The 24,270-nt window shown below is 42.0% G+C and overlaps 1 pseudogene; it reads right to left on the bottom strand.

The window, feature by feature from the left end:
• The window catches only part of LOC139372382 (syndetin-like), a 284,096-nt pseudogene that overhangs the window by 106,552 nt on the left and 153,274 nt on the right, over positions 1-24,270 (bottom strand).

Here is a 24,270-nt window from a genome sequence, read left to right on the forward strand (position 1 = left end):
GAGCCCCAGATCGAGGGAGATTATCAGTGGTCTTGTATGTCTTCCATTTCCTAATAATTGCTCCCACAGTTGATTTCTTCAAACCAAGCTGTCTTCCCAGCCTGGTGGTTCTCATTTTGTCTGTCATAGTTGAAGTGTACCTATGATGAAAATTACAGGCCTCTCTCATCTTTTTAAGTGGGAGAACATGCAAATATGTGGCTGACTAAATATTTTTTTGCCCCACTGTACATAGTCTACCCACTGATTTAAGCAGAATCTCCCCTCCTCTCGGTTAACAAGAGAACAATGGAAGTGTGTGTGTGTGTGTGTGTGTGTGTGTGTGTGTGTGTGTGTGTGTGTGTGTGTGTGTGTGTGTGTGTGTGTGTGTGTGTGTGTGTGTGTGTGTGTGTGTGTGTGTGTGTGTGTGTGTAGTCAAGAAATGTAGTGGGAGGAAATGTATTTCAATGATTTGTTAAAAACTGGCTTCATTGAAAGCTTAATGAAATACTGTAGAAGATGAAGATTTGAGAACATTTTCACATGGGGATAAAAAGCCTCTAAGTGTGGTAATTCATCCTCTTTTCTGCACCAGAGGGCTAATGATTGTGTTCATCAAACATGTGATTTGAGTGCTATGAAGTAAGGGGAGGGTAAAAGAAAATGTTTCATTATGTAGACAAAGAACTTGATGAAATTGTGCCGACTTCGATGGGTTATGTGGGGGTGAGACAAACATATATTTGAGACACCTATTCTAAATATATAGCCAATACATGCATTTAAATGGCCTTTTCTACCACGATATACACTGGTCCTTTTTCCAGAATGACCACCAGATATATCCTGGCATTATGTTGCTGAGCCACGAAGAGAAAGACCACCAGATATACCCTGGAATTATGTTGCTGAGCCATGAAGAGAAAGACCACCAGATATACCCTGGAATTATGTTGCTGAGCCATGAAGAGAAAGACCACCAGATATATCCTGGAATTATGTTGCTGAGCCATGAAGAGAACGACCACCAGATATACCCTGGAATTATGTTGCTGAGCCATGAAGAGAAAGACCACCAGATATACCCTGGAATTATGTTGCTGAACCATGAAGAGAAAGACCACCAGATATACCCTGGCATTATGTTGTTGAGCCATGAAGAGAAAGACCACCAGATATACCCTGGAATTATGTGGCTGGGCCATGAAGAGAAAATGAAATTCTTTTTGGTCCATTGTGTATTTCCGTTTGCTACATTTTCAGATAAAGCCTGGAATAAAAGAAAAGGGGATACCTATAATTAAATCATACAAATATTTAGCTCCCATATAGCAAAAGGCACAAATGTATATAGATTGTGCGTAAGCCTGTTTTACACTTGAATCTTCTCTTTGTGCCAGACTGGGTTCAAATGCCTTCCATTTCATTTTTCTGGATTTATTTATCTGTATATATACAGTATATATTTATTTTTTTGTATTCTTTTTACTGTTGATTTCTTTGTCACTTTATGTGCCCAGAACACCGGAAGAACTATCACGGAATTGTTGTAATGTTTGTTTATGTGTCAGTTAATCCCATAAGGGACGGGTTGCCAACTGCCGATTTGACACGGAAATAAAAGGTCATTCATTCATGCATCTGTTTCAACACTACACTGAGAACAAAATAATGACAATTCTTTCAAAATGATATATATAATGCATGTATCTTTCCACTTATAGAGATGTACATCACACATGAACTACTAGCATAGCTCGTGAGAACTTGACCAGTGAGCTCCCGGGATATGACATCACGTTGTGCCCTTTGACCTGACCTCTTGAGAGGGATGTCTCCGGTCTGCTCGTCCTGCTTGAGTTCATCGGGGACGCCACTGTCACTGTCATAGTCCTGGTAGACACTCTTCTCCAGCTTATCTGACTCACACTGCAGAGAGGGAATAACACAGTAACAATATCATTCAAATATAGACATTTAGAAAAGGTTTATATACAGTACCAGTTAAAAGTTTGGACACACCTACTCATTCAAGGGTTTTTCTTTATTTTTACTATTTTCTACATTGTAGAATAATAGTGAAGACATCAAAACTATGAAAAAAAACATATGGAATCATGTAGTAACCAATAAAGTTAAACAAATCAAAATATATTTTATATTTTAGATGCTTCAAAGTAGCCACCCTTTGCCTTGATGACAGCTTTGCACATTCTTGGCATTCTCTCAAACAGCTTCACGAGGTAGTCACCTGGAATGCAATTCAATTAACAGACGTGCCTTGTTAAAAGTAAATTTGTGGAATTTCTTTCCTTCTTAATGTGTTTGAGCCAATCAGTTGTGTTGTGACAAGGTGGGGGGGTATACAGAATATAGCCCTATTTGGTAAAAGATCAAGTCGATATTATGGCAAGAACAGCTCACATAAGCAAAGAGAAACAACAGTCCATCATTACTTTAAGACATGAAGGTTAGTCAATACGGAAAATATCAAGAACCTTTAACGTTTCTTCAAGTGCAGTCACAAAAACCATCAAGCGCTATGATGAAACTGTCTCTAATGAGGACTGCCACAGGAAAGGAAGACCCAGAGTTACTTCTCTGCTGCAGAGGATAAGTTCATTAGAGTTACCAGCCTCAGAATGCAGCCCAAATAAATGTTTCAGAGTTCAAGTAACGGACACATCTCAACATCAACTTTTCAGAGGAGAATGCATGAATCAGGCCTTGAAGGTCGAATTGCTGCAAATAAACCACTACTAAAGGACACCAATAAGAAGAGACTTCCTTAGGCTAAGAAACATGTGTCTTTGTGAGACGCAGAGTAGGTGAACGGATGATCTCCGCATCACAAGTGTGGTTCCCACCGTGAAGCACGGAGGAGGAGGTGTGATGTTGCTATGCTGGTGACACTGTCTGTGATTCATTTAGAATTCAAGGCACACTTAATCAGCATGGCAACCACAGCATTCTGCAGCGATGCGTCATCCCATCTGGTTTGCGCTTAATGGGACTATAATTTGTTTTTCAAGACAATGATCCAAAACACACCTCTAGGCTGTGTAAGGGCTATTTGACCAAGAAGGAGAGTGATGGAGTGCTGCATCAGATGAACTGGCCTCTACAATCACCCGACCTCAACCCAATTGAGATGGTTTGGGATGAGTTGGGTGAAGGAAATGCAGCCAAGAAATGCTCAGCATATGTGGGAACTCCTTCAAGACTGTTGGAAAAGCATTCCTCATGAAGCTGGTGGAGAGAATGCCAAGAGTGTGCAAAGCTGTCATCAAGGCAAAGGGTGGCTACTTTGAAGAAACTCAAATATAAAATATATTTGGATTTGTTTTAACACTTTTTTGGTTACTACATGATTCCATATGTGTAATTTCATAGTGTTGATGTATTGACTATTATTATACAATGTAGAAAATAGTAAAAATAAAGAAAAAACCTTGAATGACTAGGTGTGTCCAAACTTTTGACTGGTACTGTATATTAACAACATGATAATTTAGATGCTTTAATCACTGTCGTAGTCCTGGTGCACACTCTTGACTAACTTATCTGACTCATACTGCAGAGGGGGAAAATAATCATATGGTCATTCAGAGAAAGAGATATAATTGCTGATGATTTAGAAGCTTTTATCACATTTTTACATTTTAGTCATCTAGCAGACACACTTTTCCAGAGCCACTAACAGTTTATGTGTTTATCTTAAGATAGCTAGGTGAGACAACCACCCCCTACAATACTCCACCAGGAACAATACCACATACAATACTCTACCAGAAACAATACCACCTACAATACTGTACCAGGAACAAAAACACCTACGATACTCTACCAGGAACAAAAACACCTACGATACTCTACCAGGAACAATACCACCTACGATACTCTCCCAGGAACAAAAACAAATACGATACTCTACCAGGAACAATACCACCTACGATACTCTCCCAGGAACAAAAACACCCCGGAACAATACCACCTACGATACTCTACCAGGAACAATGCCACCTACAATACTCTCCCAGGAACAATACCACCTACAATACTCTACCAGGAACAATACCACCTACGATACTCTCCCAGGAACAAAAACACCCCGGAACAATACCACCTACGATACTCTACCAGGAACAATACCCCCTACGATACTCTCCCAGGAACAAAAACACCCCGGAACAATACCACCTACGATACTCTACCAGGAACAATACCACCTACAATACTCTCCCAGGAACAAAAACAAATACGATACTCTACCAGGAACAATACCACCTACGATACTCTCCCAGGAACAAAAACACCCCGGAACAATACCACCTACGATACTCTACCAGGAACAATACCACCTACAATACTCTCCCAGGAACAAAAACACCCAGGAACAATACCACCTACGATACTCTACCAGGAACAAAACCACCTATAATACTCTACCAGGAACAATTTAAGCTGTTTAAAGGGAACTTAACTGAACTGCAGATTGTGTATGCTCACTTTCTCATTTTGATCGAAATCTAGCAACACAATGCCTTCGACTGAGCTTTAGCAGTTCATATTGAATACAAGCTTGAGGTTATGAAAATGTGTTAACAAGAAAGGAACCATTTTGGATTTGACTAATCCCCTTTGATAATACAATATTAATTTTCAAGATACATTGGTGTATTAATTAAAATGAAGACAAAAACAAACAACGGGTTGATTGTTACGGCAGAACAAAAACAAACTGATAATGAAATCTGAACAAATAATAGCCTTTGTCACACCCTGACCATAGTTTGCTTTGTATGTTTCTATGTTTTGTTTGGTCAGGGTGTGATCTGAGTGGGCATTCTATGTTGGTCGTCTAGTTTGTCTGTTTCTATGTTTGGGCCTGATATGGTTCTCAATCAGAGGCATGTGTTAGTCATTTGTCTCTGATTGGGAACCATATTTAGGTAGCCTGTTTTGTGTGGGGTTTTGTGGGTGGTTGTTTCCTGTCTTTGTGTTTGTTGTACCAGATAGGGCTGTTTCGGTTTTGCCACATTTATTGTTTTGTATTATGTTCATGTTGAGTTTTTCTATTAAAAAACATGAACTATAACCACGCTGCATTTTGGTCCGCCTCTCCTTCCCAGGAAGAAAGCCGTTACAGCCTTATACAGCTTACACTGGCATTGAAATGTAACAAGTCCAGTCCACATGTATGCAAGCACATCTCCATAAAAGTTTGTCACTCCATAAAAGCGAGCCTATTATTTCATTAATATCAGTGTGCTACCACTCAGAGCTATCCAAAAGACCACAAGCCACGCCCATTTAACTGTAGTCTTTTCATTACAGTAGCGGCTCATATTGAATATAATGAAATGTCAAGTGCATCAAAGTGTTAAGCACCACTGCAGCGGGTGTAAACTCCATACCGACACGGTCCCCTCCATTAAACTCTGTTACGACCTCTGACGTGACTGTTAGGGCGACTATAAACCACTTAATGTCTCCAAATGATAATGTCCGACTTTAATCGCTGCTCCTATTTATTTCCTCACTTGAAATGACTCAGTGTGGCGGACGGTGATGACACGTGCTACCGGGGGAACTAATGGGATTCATGTTAATACTCTGTGAGATCTGATGGAATGGCAGCCGGCGTTGTGAAGAAGGATCAGTGGATAGTGATACAACGTTCTGGTGGGGAGATGCAACAGAACTCTAGAAAGCATGTAATGGACTAGCGTAATGGACAATGTGTGTGGCAGACAGGGAGTTGTGGAATATGTCACCTTCTGATTGAAATAACCTTAACTCACCCTTATCAACAAAGTTGCTGGTGCTTACATACTGCTTCGTTCTGCTTCATTCTCCTTGACAAACAGCAAACACAACATACCAGCTACAGGACTAGCATCTAGAAACATGTGATACATCTGGAACTAGGATGAGGCACTGGGGTGGTTCGACATTGCAGACTGATCTACAAATGACCTTGCGTCATAAATAACTACTCATTATTATTTGTAGATTAGTCAGTCATTCACAATTTACCCTCAATGCATTACGGATTTGATCCTCTCAAACATGGCCACTGCTTACCCCATTTGAGGCCAGCATGTCCTCAGTCTCCTCATCCTTGTTGTCGATGTGCCTCTCAAAGGGGTTCCCCTCCTGGCTGAAGAAACTTCCTGGTCCTGGCTAGACAACACCTGTCTACTGGGAGACACTGAGGGGGACCGGCACTGACCCATGAACTTAAACTCCTGCAGGGAGAGAGAGCAGAGGGAGAGATACACTCAGGGATGCATCCCAAATGGCATCTTAGGTTACTATATGTATAAAAAAAAAAACAGTTGTGCACTATATAGGAAATAGGGTCCCATTTGGGACGCAGGCCTTAGATTGAGGGCCGTCCCCACCAAGGAAGATAACTATAACAATAAAACCAATTAAATCTTTCTAATTCAAGTGAACAGGAGCGTTCACACCACAACGATAACTACAGAAACAGCGGAAAACGATAACAAGAGCTATCGTTTAGATCACTTTCAGAGCGATTTTCTGCCTGGCCCGCCGATGATAAAACATTGACAACCAATCAAAAGTGCCTTCTATTGAAGCGTTCTTGGTTCTAGGTGTGCAAGGCTGCTCGGAGAGGAGAGAAGGCAGAACGCAAGGTAAGCTTACCTGAATAACTAGGCATGTGTGAGCATATTGGTTGCCACATTAATTATAGGAAGACTTCGGAGAATGATGATCCACGACAACCATCGCATGAGAAGGCCATATTTTCCGCATTTTATTTCCTACTAACAGCCTATCAGGGGACTGATTCCAGCTTGCTTTTGCTTGCCGGATTTAACATAGCAGAGTTTAAAAGGAGAGTGAGAGTAGCCTGCTAATGTACCTTTCTGGACCTTGTAAACCCTAACTGATCCAAATGGTTGCATGATCAGACCAGGCTGTATGCAGTTATGTTGGCATGAAGCATTCAAAACAGGACGTACGAGTGGTTATTCAAATCAGCCTACATCACAGCAGCTTTCAGCCCTGGACAATAAATGTGTATTGACTTGATAACTATAATACATTCCTCATTACACTGTGTTGTTGTGGCCTTGGTAGAATGTTTTAGTCTAAAGCCTTAGGCCTAATCGATAGTGGAGCTTTCTGTGTTCGGAACTGCAGAGCGCAGCCTGGAGGAACGAACAGATCTGCAATTTCATAATCTGTTCACTTTTTTTTATTGCACTTTGACAGGTAAATATTTATAGCCTTAAAATCTAGCTAATGTATGGCCTAATATCCAGCTAACATTTCGATTCTTACTTCAGCTACACATCTCTAGCCTCTCTTGCAACTGTTTCCGTGCTACGCAAGCCTCTCCGCTAACCCTCTTCTTGTGAAATCACAGGAAAAGCTATGGGCTACAAAAGCTACAGGACATTTTGATCATTTTTTTACTTTAGTTCACTTAGTAAATATTTTATTTTCTCCATTTCTTGAACTGCATTGTTGGTTAAGGGCTCGTAAGTAAGCACTTCACTGTAAGGTCTACCTACACCTGTTGTATTCGGCGCACGTGACAAAATACAATTTGATTTACAGTATTTTTTAAATTGTTTTCATGGAGAAAAGCTAAGTTTTCTCTTGCTAATTGCTAAATGTAAAATAAGCCTAGGCCAAATGAACTGTTGCACAGGACAGACATATGAGCACAGCGAAAAAGAAGATCCAAATGAATTAACAATCAATAGAAAAATGGAACTCACTTGCAAACCACTTGATCAACAAGACAAGCCATCACACGACTTAAAGGATGTGCAGGCTAAACAGCGTTTATTGTTGAATAGCTACATTTAAATAGGAGTTTCTATATTATTTTCATTACATGTACAGTGCCATCAGAAGTACAGAGGCATCAGAAAGTAGTCATGCATCTTCAATTATTCCACATTATTGTGTCAGATCCTGAATTCAAAATGGGTTCAATATTTTTTCTCTAAACCCTCTTCACACAATAGCCCATAATGACAAAGTGAAAACATGTTTATCTATATTTTTGCAAATTTATTGACAATGAAATACAGAAATAATTAATTAATTATTATTCACACCCCTGAGTCAGTAAATGCTAGAATCACCTTTGGCAGGGATTACAGCTGTGAGTCATTCTGGGTAAGTCTCTAAAAGCTTTGCACAACTTAATTGTACAATATTGGCACATATTTATTTTAAAAATTATTCAAGCTCTGTCAAGTTGGTTGTTGATCATTGCTAGTCAGCCATTTTCAAGTCTTGCTATAGATTTTCAAGACGATTTAAGTCAAAACTGTAACTAGGCCATTCAAGATCATTCAATCTCGTCTTGGTAAGCAACTCCAGTGTATATTTGGCCTTATGTTTTAGGTCATTGGCCAGGCTACATGGCGGCGTAGGAGATGGTCGCCTCGCTTCGCGTTCCTAAGAAACTATGCAGTATTTTGTTTTTTTTATGTATTATTTCTTACACTGTTACCCCAGGAAATCTTAAGTCTTACTACCTACAGCAGGGAAGAAATATAGGATAATAAAAGCAGCGTCAACTTACCAACATTAAAAGCAGGAATACAACTTTCCCGAAGCGGATCCTCTGTTTGGACCACCACCCAGTATAATATATATCGGATCCCAGTATAATATATAATACTTGCCAATGTCTAGTCTCTTGACAAGGTAGACGAAATTCGAGCAAGGGTTGCCTTCCACAGAGACATCAGAGATTGTAACATTCTCCGTTTCACGGAAACATGGCTCACTCGTGATACGTTATCAGAGTCGGTACAGCCACCTGGTTTATTCACGCATCGCGCTGACAGAAACAAACATCTTTCTGGTAAGAAGAAGAGTGGGGGTGTATACCTTATGATTAACGAGTCATGGTGTGAGCATAACAACATACAGGAACTCAAGTCCTTTTGTTCACCTGACCTAGAATTCCTTACAAACAAATGCCAACAGCATTATCTACCAAGAGAATTCTCTTCGATTATAGTCACAGCCGTGTATATCCCCCCCAAGCAGACACCTCGACGGCCCTGAAAGAACTTCAACGGACTCTATGCAAACTGGAAACCACATATCCTGAGGCTGCAATTATTATAGCTGGGGATTTTAACAAAGCTAATTTGAAAACAAGGCTCCCTAAATTTTATCAGCATATCGAAAGCATGACCAGGGTTGGCAGCATTCTGGAACTTCTGTGATGCATACAAAGCCCTCCCTCGCCCTCCTTTCGGCAAATCTGATCACGACTCCAATTTGTGGCCCCCAGCCTATTTACAGAAACTGAAACAGGAAACACCCGTGCTCAGGACTGTTCAACGCTGGACCGACCAATCTGATTCCATGCATCAAGATTGCTTCGATCTGAGGTAAATGACTATCGCCCAGTAAGCACTCACTTCCGTCATCATGAAGTGTTTTGAGAGACTAGTCAAGGATCATATCACCTCCACCCTATCTTCCAATTAGCTTACCGCCCCAATAGGTCCACAGACGACGCAATAGCAATCCCACTGCACACTGCCCTAAGTCATCTGGACAGGAGGAATACCTATGTAAGAATGCTGTTCATCGATTACAGATCAGCATTCAACGCCATAGTACCCTTCAAACTCGTCGTTAAGCTCGGGATCCTGGGTCTCGACCCCGCCCTGTGCAACTGGGTGATAGACTTTCTGACGGGCCGCCCCCAGGTGTTGAGGGTAGGAAACAACATCGCCACCCCGATCCTCAACACTGGGGCCCCACAAGGGTGCATTCTCAGCCCTCTCCTGTACTCTCTGTTCACCCATGACTGCGTGGCCATGCACGCATCCAACTCACAAGTCTACAGACGACACTACAGTGGTAGGCTTGATTACCAACAACGACGAGACGGCCTACAGGGAGGAGGTGAGGGCCCTCGGAGTGTTGTGTCAGGAAAATAACCTCACACTCAACGTCAACAAAACAAAGGAGACTTCAGGAAACAGCAGAGGGAGCAGCCCCCTATCCACATCGATGGGACAGTAGTGGAGAGGGTAGTAAGTTTTAAGTTCCACGGCGTACACATCACGGACAAACTGAAATGGTCCACCCACACAGAGTGCGTGGTGAAGAAAGCACAACAGCGCCTCTTCAACCTCAGGAGGCTGAAGAAATTTGGCTTGTCACCAAAAACACTCAAACTTTTACAGATGCACAATCGAGAGCATCCTGTCGGGTTGTATGACCGCCTGGTATGGCAACTGCTCCGCCCACAACCGTAAGGCTCTCCAGAGGGTAGTGAGGTCTGCACTACGCAGCACTGGGGGCAAACTACCTGCCCTCCAGGACTCCTACACCATCCGATGTCACAGGATGGCCAAAAGGATCATCAAGGACAACAACCACCCGAGCCACTGCTTGATCACCCCTCTATCATTTAGAAGGCGAAGTCAGTACAGGTGCATCAAAGCTGGGACCGAGAGACTGAAAAACAGCTTCTATCTCAAGTCCATCAGACTGTTAAACAGCCATCACTAACATGGCTGCTGCCAACATACTGAGTGGCTGCTGCCAACATACTGACTCAAATCTCTAGCCACTTTAATAATTAAACATTGGATGTAATAAATGTATCACTAGTCACTTTAAACAATGCCACTTTATATGATGTTTACATACTCTACATTACTCATCTCATATGTATATACTGTATTCTATACCATCTACTGCATCTTGCCTATGTCGTTCGGCCATCGCTCATCCATATATTTACATGTACATATTCTTATTAATTCCGTTACACTTGTGTGTGTATAAGGTAGTTGTTGTGAAATTGTTAGATTACTCGTTAGATACTACTGCACAGTCAGAACTAGAAGCACAAGCATTTCGCTACACTCGCATTAACATATGCTAACCATGTGTATGTGACCGATAGAATTTGATTTGCTGAAAGGTGAATTTGTCCCCCAGTTTCTGTTGGAAAGCAGACTGAACCAGGTTTTCCTCTAGGATTTTGCCTGTGCTTAGCTATATTCTGTTTATTTTTAATCCTAAAAAAAACTTCCTAGTTCTTGCCGATGACAAGCATACCCATAACATGATGCAGCCACCACCATGCTTGAAAATATGAAGAGTGGTACATAGTGATGTGTTGTGTTGGATTTGACCCAAACATTATACTTTGTATTCAGGACATAATTTATTTTCCACATTTTTTTACTTTAGCGCCTTACTGCAAACAGGATGCATATTTTGGAATAATTGTATTCTGTAAAGGCTTCCTTCTTTTCACTTTGTCAATTAGGTAGTATTGTGGAGTAACTACAATGTTGTTGATCCATCCTCAGTTTTCTCTTATCACAACCATTAAACTCTGTAAGTGTTTTAAAATCACCATTTGCCTGATGAAATCCCTGAGCGGTTTCCTTCCTCTACGGCAACTGAATTAGGAAGGACGCAGGTATCTTTGTAGTGAGTGGGTTATTGATACACCATCTGAAGTGTTATGAATAACTTCACCATGCTCAAAGCGATATTCAATAGGTGCAACAAAAAAAAAAGGCAAAAAAAAGGCCATGGTGGCAAAGTAAATACAATATAGCAAGTAAAACACTGGAATGGTAGATTTGAGGTGGAAGAATGTGCAAAGTAGAAATAAAAATAAAGGGGTGCAAAGGAGCAAAATAAATAAATAAATACAGTAGGGAAAGAGGTAGTTGTTTGGGCTAAATTATAGGTGGGCTATGTGAGTAATCTGTGAGCTGCTCTGACAGTTGGTGCTTAAAGCTAGTCAGGGAGATAAGTGTTTCCAGTTTCAGAGATTTTTGTAGTTCGTTCCAGTCATTGGCAGCAGAGAACTGGAAGGAGAGGCGGCCAAATAAATAATTGGTTTTGGGGGTGACCAGTTGTGGTTGAAATTCACTGCTCGACTGAGTGACCTTACAGATAATTGTATGTGTAGGGTACAGCGATGAGGTAGTCATTCAAAAATCATGTTAAACACTATTATTGCACACAGAGTGAGTTCATGCAACTTATTATGTTAACTTATTTAGGCTTGACATAACAAAGGGGTTGAATACTTAGACTCAAGACATTTCAGCTTTTCCTTTTTAATTAATATGTAAAAAAAAATAATCTAAAAACATAATACCACTTTGACATTATGGCATATTGTGTGTAGGCCGGTGACACAACATCTCAATTTAATCAATTTTAAATTCAAGCTGTAATACAACAAAATGTGGAAAAAGTCAAGGGGTGTGAATACTTTCTGAAAGCACTGTATTATTTGCAGTTGTTACTATGACAACGAACACACCCTGAAGCACCGAATGGTCTGTGTTACCACATTATTAATAGGCCTACAGTGTGAAGTAGGATGCGTTGATTAGTTGATTGACAGGTGTACTGCAGAACGATAAACAGTCCGCTGGTGTGGATGCTCGCCAAAGTTTATAGTTACGTATTATTTATGGTTCATGTTATAGTTATACTCCTTGGTGTGGCTTTACGACATAGCATTCATTGATGAAATCAAAAGAAAAAAGACATCAAAGGAACACTAGGTATACTTCAAATGGGACAGGCTAATGAAAAAATGTGCTCAACTCCACCTCATACAAACTTAAAATTGGGTGCTGGATCCTCATATATAATCCAAAGAACAGAAATAAGACTGCACTACGGTAAATAAACTGAAATTGACATTTTTATTGCCGCACAAACGTTTTGGGGTATGAGCCCTTCTTCAGCTTGCAAGGCAATGGCAGTCAATGTCACGGCAACAAGACCTCACAGGTGGGCATCATTATAAATTCCCAGTCAGTATTGAGATCGCAGCAGAAAAAGCTGCGGGGGAAAAGTGAACTCTAATAAAGACAGACACACAATACAAATACATTATGATGTCATTACCTAAATGTTTGGCCTATATACCTACTACAAAAAATAAAAAATTAAAAATGCCCAAGCGGTCTATCCAATATGTCTCTGGAGAAATAATTTATCCCTCTCATATATGGATATTTTTGATCATGGTGTGAATAGAGCTCTTATGCTCACATATCCTTGTCTTAAGTTCACATTTGGTCTAACCCACATAAAGGAGATATACAACATATTTTGTGATGCATGTTATTCTAGCACCAAACTTTATACTCTTACCCGAATGGGGACGGATCATGGCATAACAGTGGACACAGTTGTGACACGGGAAATTACCATCAGGAATGATCGGGGAGGATTCAAATGCTTTAACAAATCTGGGGTCGCTGTGTAATATGTGCTAATGTCTATTAATCTCTTCCTCGATCAGCCTTGAAATAGGACTGTATGTGGACACCAACGTTGCAGAGGTGGGAGAGGGATTCATTTAACGAGTGTTTTCAATAATGCATTCCACTCCGTTTGTCTTACTCTCTTAAGGCAATTGTCCAATAATTCTTCTTTATACCCTCTTGTTTTGAATCGTTCACATAAATCTTTGGCATGCACCTCAAATGATAAACCAGAGTCACAAATGTGCCTAATGCCAAGGAGTTGGCTATATGGTCAACTACAGGCTGATCCAATCCACAAGTTTGCAATAGAGAAGTAATGGAGGTAAATATGCCTTGGGCAGAGACGATATCGGACTAAAAAAACAAAACCCGAGGCCGAGCGTCACCTTTGCCAGTGGCAGAACAGAGGCATGAACCAGTTGCCTGCCTGTAAATAAGTCACACCACAGAGAATCCCCAGCTAGAACTCTGCCTACCACTTCCTTATTTTGTTTGTTAGATTCCAAGCCATTAATCTTTCATGAGGAGATTATAGCGGGACCCTGGCTTCCCTGAGGGTACCTGGTAGGAGGCTGGCAATATCACTCACTGCATTATTCATATGGTACTTTTGTCCTCAGATGTTGCTTACAGAATGAATGAATCCTAAACCGTACGTGAGCTAATTGGAGCGGCATGGATGTTAAAACAATCCCATAAACCTTCCTGCTAATGCTGCATGATTAAACATGTAGATGACATTATAGAACAAGTTGTCTATACAGATTTTCTCTGTACATAAAAAACAAAAAATGCATTGTTTACAACCTCAATACGCTTGCATATCAAGGATAGAAAGAATCAGGAATACTGTACACAAGCATTGGTTAGGCTACATATTCATACATGCATGTATACACATCAGGGTTGGGTTCAATTCCATTTCAATTCATTTTTTTTCCTCATTTACATTTTTTTCTATTTCCTAAATTGACTGTAATTGAAATGTACTATCGCTGTACCGTTCACACCATCTGTATCCTCTGCATGTGTCAATAAACTTTTATCCGATGTAAAAAACACAATTTAAAATGTTGCTACATAAGACCGAATCAAGGCGGTCGGTCACATATTAGCATTTTTCTAGCATAATGTTCAAAACATCTATAAGTGACTTTGTTGATCTTCAAAATCAATGATAGATACTTTTGGATGATTTGGACATGATGCGCAAAAAATGCTAATATCGGTCCCATATACTTCTTACAGGGTAAGGAAACCAATGTGTCATCTTGTCATTCAGGTGAACTATCCCTAAGCCTCCCTGATGTCTGCTGGTAATGAAGGAAGAAAGCTGCTTTTTTTGGAATTCCGCGATTGAAGGTTTTTATCTTAATGTCAGCCAAGTAAACAGTGTGCATTTTCATACAGGGTTTCAGGAACCAACATCTACACTACCTGTTGAACTACTCTTAGATGGATTTCTATCAGTCCAGATCCCTTTATAGTGTTTTAATATGATAATAAATAATTTAGTCCAGGGGCATTGTACATATACAGTTTTAACTGGAACTCCTGCTGACAACTAGGGCCACTACATTTCATATTCATATGTAAATGCCATGCCTACGATGAGTGACAGATGACACATGATGACTAAATGTCACATCACTTCTCTGAATCCTTCTCCCTGGCTCTGGGGGGGTCTTAACTGTCTTACTCACGTGGAGCTGAGTGATGTTGAAGTCAGAGTTGACAGGACACCAATCCCACGTCTCGTTCTCCAGAAACATCCGCAACTCCTCCAGGTGTGTCCTGGGCGGGTAGAGAGAAAGAGAGGGATGAAGAGAAAACAAAGAACAAAAGAAAGAAAGATGAAAAATAAAGAAAATAAAGAGAAAGAGACAAGAAGAAGAGAGAAGTAGTCAGCGTTTGCCGATTAACGACCTGTTGCCATTTACTTTCTAGCACAAGGGCTCCTGTTTTAGATGAAATGCATGGACTCAAACAGAGCGGGGAAATGCCACAGTGGGCACGGAGGGCAGTTTGTAGAGGGAGAAAGGGCAGTCAATACTCTGCTGTGATCATCGAGGCACCAGACACCCCCCCCCCCAACCTCCCCCTGCTTGTGAGACCCCCCACCTGACGCCTCTCTCTTGGGGGTCAATACCAATTCATCCAAACAAAATGTCAGTGTAAACATCAAACATGACAGAGTCCTGGTCCCACAGCTTACAGGTGTTTGAATACATGGAACAACATATGTAACAACAGCGACCAGTTACAGGGATTATTACGAGGTGTTATGTTAGAAAAACAGTGTGCCAGATAAGTCAGTCATGTAACACCTTTTGTATTCAGAATAGGAGACTTGGTATTCAAGCACACACAGTGGACGGGGAGTGCCGTCAGTGCACAAGACATACCCGATATCTAGAAGCATCTCTTGAATCATTCTAAGTTATTAGGGGACAGAAAAGTAGCCACAATGTCATATCCTCCGCTAAGCCCGGGGGGCTTGAAAAAAAAAACTATGAAAAAAACTATGAAATAACACATATTTCCATATGAATCATATGAATCATATGAATCATGTAGTAACCAAAAAACACTAATGTACTTGTAATGTCCTCTTGCTCAGTTGCGCACCGGGGCCTCCCACTCCTCTTTCTTATCTGGTTAGAGACAGTTTGCTCTGTTATGTTCTGTGAGTGAGTAGTACACAGCGTTGTACGAGATCTTCAGTTTCTTGGCAATTTCTCGCATGGAATAGCCTTCATTTCACAGAACAAGAATAGACTGGCGAGTTTCAGAAGAAAGGTCTTTGTTTCTGGCCATTGTGAGCCTGCAATCGAACCCACAAATGCTGATGCTCCAGATACTCAACAGTCTAAAGAAAGCCAGTTTATTGCTTCTTTAATCAGACAACAGTTTTCAGCTGTGCTAACAGAATTGCAAAAGGGTTTTCTATTGATTAATTAGCCTTTTAAAATGATAGACTTGGATTAGCTAACACAACGTACCATTGGAACACAGGAGTGATGGTTGCTGATAATGGGCCTCTGTACGCCTATGTAGATATTCCATTAAAAATCAGCCGGTTCAAGCTACAATAGTCATTTACAACATTAACAATGTCTAGACTGTATTTCGGATCAATTTGATGTTATTTTAATGGACAAAAAAAATGGCTTTTCTTTAAAAAATAAGAACATTTCTAAGTGACCCCAAACACACACATATATATATATAGGAATGGGCCAAAATACCAGCAACAGTGTGTGAAAACCTTATAAAAGACTTACAGAAAACGTTTGACCTCTGTCATTGCCAACAAAGGGTATATAACAAAGTATTGAGATAAACTTTTGTTATTGACCAAATACTTATTTTCCACCATAATTTGCTAATAAATTCATAAAAAATCCTACAATGTGATTTTCTGGATTTTTTTCCTCATTTTTTCTGTCATAGTTGAAGTGTACCTATGATGAAAATTACAGGCCTCTCTCATCTTTTTAAGTGGGAGAACTTGCACAATTGGTGGCTGACTAAATACTTTTTTGCCCCACTGTTGGGGAGAAAAATAATTATGTAATCAGACCAGTGTTCAAACAGGGAAACATTCATATAACTTTGGCAAACATTCATGTAACTTTGTCAAACATTCGCTAGCTAGGGGCGAGGTGCCTCACCTGTGATAGTTCTTGAAGTAGTTGACACTTTGACGTTTAATGGACTCCTGTAGCAACTTACTGCCACAGAACTCTTCCCCCACTTGCATCAGCCTGAGAGGGGAGGGGGAGGGAAAGAAAGAGAGAGGGTAGAGAGAAAGAGAGAGGGGGGGTAGAGAGAAAGAGAGAGGGGGGTAGAGAGGGAGAGGGAGAGAAAGAGTTCGAGGGGGTAGAGAGGGAGAGAAAGAGAGAGGGGGGAAAAGAGGGATGGTAGAGAGAGAGAGGGAGAGAAAGAGTTCGAGGGGGTAGAGAGGGAGAGAAAGAGAGAGGGGGGAAGAGAAGGATGGTAGAGAGGGAGAGAAAGAGTTAGAGGGGGAAGAGAGGGAGAGAAAGAGAGAGGGGGGAAGAGAGGGAGAAAATAGGTAGAGGGGGAAAGAGATAAAAATGAGAAGCAATACAAAATTAGATGGAAAGAACACAAAAGCGAGGAGGGGAAAGGAAAAGCATATGTCAGCAGCTTCTGAATAGTTCAATGAACCCCATAGAGTTACTTCACAGCCATGTGGCCCAGAGACGGATCCCAGAGGAACCCCTATTCTCTCTCCCCACTGGCCCGTAAGGACACAGCCGACCCAGAAACCCGATTCCTTAATTGACAAGCTTGTAAAGAGCCAAACTACAACTTTGTTCTGTTGGCGGAACAAGCAGATTAATTTATGCCCACGTAACTCCCTCTCCGCTCTGGTTGTGGTTCTTTTAAAACAAGGGGTTTCGCATGGACTAGGGGGCAAGGCGGAGGGTTTAGGCTTTCGGTCCACCTCGTTCAAACCAATCACTGCTAATGAGGATGTGGTCCTAGAAATAGAATTACTAGAACGGGGATCCCCATTCAAGTCAATGTTCCATGATGGGTGGGCCGGCGTTCATATTGAGTGTACCCAATTCTATTTCATTCTATATACCTGCTGATAACATCCAGGACCACAATGATGTCCTCGTATTTGAAGTTGGACATGTCTGTCCCAAGCAGATAAGCTTTCACTTTCAGCTGGACTTCCTGAAGGGAGAAGGGGAGCAGAATACTTGTTAGAGAGAGATATGGGAAGAGGGAGAGAGAGATGAGAGAGGGGGGGAAGAGCGAGACGAGAGATGAATGGAAAAGAGCGAGAGAGATGAGAGATGAATGGAAAAGAGAGAGAATGAGAGAGGGTAGAAATGAAAGAAAGCTTGTGTTCAGACCTGCCAGATTCGAGTGAGGCCATGTTCCAGCTTCTTCTTCACATAACTGTGGTCCACAACCGCGTCTGTGGCACCTGTCTCATCTGGGGTCACAAATCACACACGGATTCATAAATACATCACACTTTAGTACCAGGTCTTATTCTCTCATCTGTTGTTGTGTTATTAATAGTGACTCATGATGTCAGTTGATCGTTCAGATGTTGCTGGAACTGACACTGGAACAGATTGGATTGGATTCGCAGATGGCAAATTAAAATGTAATTGATATACAAAAATAGGGGCAAATGAAAATATGGTGTCCTTACAAAAGGAGAGTTGAAAATAGAAAAGGCATGAAACGAGAAACGAGTGTTTCAACCTCCATCTTAATAGTACCAGTGATACCTCTGCTTCACAACCTCCATCTTAATAGTACCAGTGATACCTCTGCTTCACAACCTCCATCTTAATAGTACCAGTGATACCTCTGCTTCACAACCTCCATCTTAATCGTACCAGTGATACCTCTGCTTCACAACCATCTTAATAGTACCAGTGATACCTCTGCTTCACAACCATCTTAATAGTACCAGTGATACCTCTGCTTCACAACCTCCATCTTAATAACAGAAACATATTCCACCCCCATCCTCGTAGCAGTAACAGTGTCATTCTTAATAACAGAAACATATTCCACCCCCATCCTCATAGCGGTAACAGTGTCATTCTTAATAACAGAAACATATTCCACCCCCATCCTCGTAGCGGTAACAGTGTCATTCTTAATAACAGAAACATATTCCACCCCCATCCTCGTAGCGGTAACAGTGTCATTCTTAATAACAGAAACATATTCCACCCCCATCCTCGTAGCGGTAACAGTGTCATTCTTAATAACAGAAACATATTCCACCCCCATCCTCGTAGCAGTAACAGTGTCATTCTTAATAACAGAAACATATTCCACCCCCATCCTCGTAGCGGTAACAGTGTCATTCTTAATAACAGAAACATATTCCACCCCCATCCTCGTAGCGGTAACAGTGTCAATCTTAATAACAGAAACATATTCCACCCCCATCCTCGTAGCGGTAACAGTGTCATTCTTAATAACAGAAACATATTCCACCCCCATCCTCGTAGCGGTAACAGTGTCATTCTTAATAACATAAACATATTCCACCCCCATCCTCGTAGCGGTAACAGTGTCATTCTTAATAACAGAAACATATTCCACCCCCATCCTCGTAGCGGTAACAGTGTCATTCTTAATAACAGAAACATATTCCACCCCCATCCTCGTAGCGGTAACAGTGTCATTCTTAATAACAGAAACATATTCCACCCCCATCCTCGTAGCGGTAACAGTGTCATTCTTAATAACAGAAACATATTCCACCCCCATCCTCGTAGCGGTAACAGTGTCATTCTTAATAACAGAAACATATTCCACCCCCATCCTCGTAGCGGTAACAGTGTCATCTTTGCTTTCCCACGCCGTCATACTAACAGGAATTTTCCAACCCCATGCAAACAGTAAAGTTGGCATTCAACCACATTAGCCATCATGTTACTGATGAGCCCCACGGCCATACCCTCCTCATTAGCCTCAGTGTTTCCTCTGTAGGTGATGTGATGACAGGAACAGAACAGCGGAGAAAGACAGACGTTACAGCCATTGTCATGTTGTCATTCAGACTTTGACACTAAAGAGGTCACAATGCCTTTCTCTGCCAGCCAGGCAGCCTATCCCCAGGCATCACAACAGAGAGAGAAGAAGGGAAGGACAGAGGAGGGGGGAAACAGACTTAGATCTGAAGACTTGTTGTATATGAGGGAATGTTGCCTGTCCTCTGCAGTCAAGGCTGTGAGTCAGTGGCCGACTGCGTGTAGTAGGTGGCCGACTGCGTGTAGTAGGTGGCCGACTGCGTGTAGTAGGTGGCTGACTGCGTGTAGTAGGTGGCTGACTGTGTTTTGTCTCTCTGCATAGACCCCAATATGCGAGAAAAACAAATTGTTGCAATGCATTTGACAAGACTCCATTGACGTAACACCCTCCATATGAAATGACATACAGTAGACTACAACACATCAACTGTTCTGAGGCACCACAAGAAGCCACACAGTGAGGAAACTAGATGAATTAACTGTTCTGAGGCACCACAAGAAGCCACACAGTGAGGAAACTAGATGAATTAACTGTTCTGAGACACCACAAGAAGCCACACAGTGAGGAAACTCTGGAGGATTCAACTGTTGAGACACCACACAGTGAGGAAACTAGATGAATCAACTGTTCTGAGACACCACAAGAAGCCACACAGTGAGGAAACTAGATGAATTAACTGTTCTGAGACACCACAAGAAGTCACATAGTGAGGAAACTCTAGATGAATTAACTGTTGAGACACCACACAGTGAGGAAACTAGATGAATCAACTGTTCTGAGACACCACAAGAAGCCACACAGTGAGGAAACTAGATGAATTAACTGTTCTGAGACACCACAAGAAGCCACATAGTGAGGAAACTCTAGATGAATTAACTGTTCTGAGACACCACAAGAAGCCACACAGTGAGGAAACTCTAGATTAATTAACTGTTGAGACACCACACAGTGAGGAAACTAGATGAATCAACTGTTCTGAGACACCACAAGAAGCCACACAGTGAGGAAACTCTAGATGAATTAACTGTTCTGAGACACCACAAGAAGCCACACAGTGAGGAAACTAGATTAATCAACTGTTCTGAGACACCACAAGAAGCCACACAGTGAGGGAACTCTAGATGACAGCGGAGCTGAGATTCACAATGTGTTTGTGACGGAGAGGAGATCAGGCTCAGGACTGTCGCTCTGCATCTCCTAACTATCCCTCACACAGACGGAGAAGGAACATGTTTTGATTATTTTACATAACGCGTTGAGGGTAGGCCTCCCGTTTACATCCAAACAGTCCCTGTCATTAGTCAACCCTGTGTCTGCTAAGGAAAGTGATTTCATCTAAGCTTTGTCTCAAATGGCACCCGTGTGTGTGTGTCTGATATGTTGTGTATTGATGTGTGTGTGTCTGATATGGTGTGTATTGATGTGTGTGTGTCTGATATGGTGTGTATTGATGCGTGTGTGTCTGATATGTTGTGTATTGATGTGTGTGTGTCTGACATGGTGTGAATTAATGTGTGTGTGTGTCTGATATGGTGTGTATTGATGTGTGTGTATGTGTGTGTCTGATATGGTGCGTATTGATGTGTGTGTATGTGTGTCTGACATGATGTGTATTGATATGTGTGTGTATTGATGTGTGTGTGTCTGATATGGTGTGTATTATTGGGAAAGGGATATACCTAGTCAGTTGTACAACTGAATGTATTCAACTGAAATGTGTATTCCGCATTTAACCCAACCCCTCTGAATCAGAGAGGTGTGGGGGGCTGCCTTAATCGACATCCATGTCATCGGCGCCCGGGGAACAGTGGGTTAACTGCCTTGCTCATGGACAGATTTTTACCTTGTCAGCTTGGGAATTCGATCCAGGAACTTTTCGGTTACTGGCCTAATGCTCCTACCCGCCGGGCTCCTTGCCGCATCGGTGTGCGTGTTTGATATGGTATTGATGAGTGTGTACATTAAGCAGTGAAGGACGAAGGTGGTCTGTGCCTGATTGGCTACAGTACATGCATCTCAAGAGGAAGTATAAAACATGGAGTATTTGGAGGATCAACATTGAATTCCACTGACAGAAAATGGTTGAGCTTGAGATGACCTTGAACTTTGTGGGAGGTGTCTGAGTGAGGTCACTTCCAACCCCTGCAGTTCTAAAGGGCAATTTCATCACAGAACCGCAGCAGTGGGAAAATGCACCCAAACACAGCAAGCAATGATAAATGGAGAAGAAAAAGACCTTGCTGGCAAGAAGTTAACTTCAGCCTGAGACAAGGTACCTCAAAAGGCTAAACTACGTATTTTGTACCAGCAGCATAAGGTTTGAACACTCCACCACTACCCTCCTCAAAAAGAGAAGAAAAACTAAAGGGTCATCTAGATGAAGACATAGGTTGGACAGGCTTCGTCTTTTGGAGTGACATCCCTACTTATTGAAATCCCTAGCTATAGAAAGTGGGAAATATTCAGGTATGTGATACGTATGCAATATAATCCAGGGATTAAGAAACAGGGCATAAGAGGGCTTCATTCATACAGAAAAGGTGATACGTGCCAGTCGGTAAAGACATCTCTCAGGCCATCCCAGAATAGAACATCTGAGCTGTGCTAATTATGCTTCGAACAGAGGAAAATGGACTGAACGCCCCGAAAAATTGCCAAAGACTCCAGCCACCCGAGACATGGACTGTTCTCCATGCTCCCGTACGGCAGGTGGAACCGGCGCATCAAGGCTCAGAACAACAGACTTCTAAACGGCTTCTATACCCTGGCCATAAGACTGTTAAATGCCGAACAACTACTGCTCCCCCCCCCACACCCCTGCTAAAATGATTATTGATTAAATGTATTATTACCATAACGCTGTTGTTCATTGATTATTGATTGCAATTACCATTAGTATCTATCTCTCCTGGTACAGGCCGCTATTACTCCTGTTAACATGTAAAGTATACACTGAGTATACAAAACATTAGGAAGATCTGCTCTTTCCATGATATAGACCAGCCAGGTGAATCCAGATGAAAGCCATGATCCCTTATTGATATCTTAAATCCACTTCAATCAGTGTAGATGAAGGGGAGACAGGTTAAAATTCTTAAAGAGTCTATTGACGCACCTGTGCCACAGGACTCCTCTGAATGTAACCCATACAAATAAATAAAGTATGGAGGTAGTTCTGCGCCAACAAAAAATAAGGGGTTAAATGTGTTCTAAAAAAAAACAAGAATATTTCCTGAGATTTCTTTCATCTTGTAACGGCTTTCTTCTATCTCCTCTTCTGATGAAGAGGTAGAACAAGGATCGGACCAAAATGCAGCGTGTAGATTGCGATCCATGTTTTAATGAACAAATGTAAAACACGAATCAATACAAATACTACAAAATAAAGAACGTAATGAACGTAACGAAAACCTAAACAGCCTATCTGGTGAAAACACATAGACAGGAACAATCACCCACAAACACACAGTGAAACCCAGGCTACCTAAATATGGTTCCCAATCAGAGACAATGACGAACACCTGCCTCTGATTGAGAACCATATCAGGCCGAACATAGAACTGGACAAACTAGACATGTAACATAGAATGCCCACTCAGATCACACCCTGACCAACCAAAACATAGAAAATACAAAGTAAACTATGGTCAGGGCGTGACAGTACCCCCCCCCCAAGGTGCGGACTCCGGACGCAAAACCTGAACCTATAGGGGAGGGTCTGGGTGGGCATCTGTCCGCGGTGGCGGCTCTGGCGCTGGACGTGGACCCCACTCCATGACAGTTTTAATCCCCCTCCTAAACGTCCCTAAATAGGTTACCCACCACAATGATAACATGGGACAGAGGGACAGCTCGGGACAGAGGTAACTCGGGACAGATGGGTAGCTCAGCACTGAGAGGAAGCTCAGCACTGAGAAGAAGCTCAGCACTGAGAGGAAGCCCAGGCAGGTAGTAGAAACTACCAGAACCTGGCTGGCTGGCGGTTTCAGCAGATCCTGGTCGACTAGCAGATCTGGAAGAATCTGGTCGACTGGCGGATCTGGGAGAATCTGGTCGACTGGCGGATCTGGGAGAATCTGATCGACTGGCAGATCTGAGAGAGTCTGGACGACTGGCAGATCTGGAAGAGTCTGGTCGACTGGCAGATCTGGAAGAGTCTGGTCGACTGGCAGATCTGGAAGAGTCTGGTCGACTGGCAGATCTGGAAGAGTCTGGACGGCTGGCAGATCTGGACGGCTGGCAGATCTGGAAGAGTCTGGACGACTGGCAGATCTGGAAGAGTCTGGACGACTGGCAGATCTGGAAGAGTCTGGACGACTGGCAGATCTGGAAGAGTCTGGACGACTGGCAGATCTGGAAGAGTCTGGACGACTGGCAGATCTGGAAGAGTCTGGACGACTGGCAGATCTGGAAGAGTCTGGTCGACTGGCAGCTCTGGAAGAGTCTGGTCGACTGGCAGCTCTGG

Source organism: Oncorhynchus clarkii, chromosome 18, assembly GCF_045791955.1.
Source record: "Oncorhynchus clarkii lewisi isolate Uvic-CL-2024 chromosome 18, UVic_Ocla_1.0, whole genome shotgun sequence".
In the NCBI taxonomy this organism is placed as follows: Eukaryota; Metazoa; Chordata; class Actinopteri; order Salmoniformes; family Salmonidae; genus Oncorhynchus; species Oncorhynchus clarkii.